Genomic DNA, 985 nt, shown 5'->3' on the forward strand with positions numbered 1-985 from the left:
TGCGGCAGGACGGGGCGCAGGCTGGAAACTGCGCCACCGCCGCGCCGTGGCCCCAGCTCCCCGAGGCTTCTGGTGCAGATAGCGAAGCGGGGCTCCTGCCTCGTCCTCGGAGACATCACCTGCCTGGCGCGTTTGTTAAAGGCGCCCAGAAGCAGCGGGCTTTAGGTTTCCGACAGAGCTGGAGAAGACGGTGCCTGTCTTTCAGCCCCTTACCTGCTCCCCACCCGCCCCCCAGATTCGGTTCGCGCACACTCCAGAGTAATCATTTCTTAGGTGTCTAATTACAGCACTTCGTGTGTCATTTCCCGGGACAAAAACAATGACAGACTTGTCCGCGCTACTATCGAAGTCTTGGGTCTGCACGCAAAGGATGAAATCCTCCATCTCCATTCCCAAAAGTTTCCCTACGGGAGCCTGATGGTGTCTCCTCCCGAACTGTCCTAGCGGCTGCCTGTTTTTCCCTAGCCATGGTTACCGCCTGCGGGGGATTCAGCCTGTGAAGGCAGTCAAGGCAGTTCACCACTGTCATCAAACCTACACCCCCGTGTGCACGCGCACACACACTTGTAACCCAGTGGCACAATGCAGGAATTAGGGCAACAAAGGCAAATCGCTGAATAGCTAGGACACCTGATGCTTGTAAGGCCCTTCCAGGTTTTTGTGAATCTCGGTTTTAGGAGAGCTCCGTTTATAAAATTCTCATGGAAGATGCCATATTTAAATTAACACCACAAAACTGGGTCGTTGCAGTTCTGTTACTTTCTCTCAAGATTGCCATCTCCTTTATGGTCCTTCTCTAAAATACAATTATTTTGTATTCCTTCCCCACACCTGCGAGGCGGTTATGTTTCTATGTTAATGCCCACAATTGCATCTTACATCTTGATAATATGGAAGCTGAGGAAGAATTAGAAATGAGGGCCTAGACGTAAAATGAAGGCTAACAGAAGTCGATTGAAGTTGTGATTCACGAAATAGCGTGAAT

This window comes from Colobus angolensis, unplaced genomic scaffold, assembly GCF_000951035.1.
Source record: "Colobus angolensis palliatus isolate OR3802 unplaced genomic scaffold, Cang.pa_1.0 Scaffold288, whole genome shotgun sequence".
NCBI lineage: Eukaryota > Metazoa > Chordata > Mammalia > Primates > Cercopithecidae > Colobus > Colobus angolensis.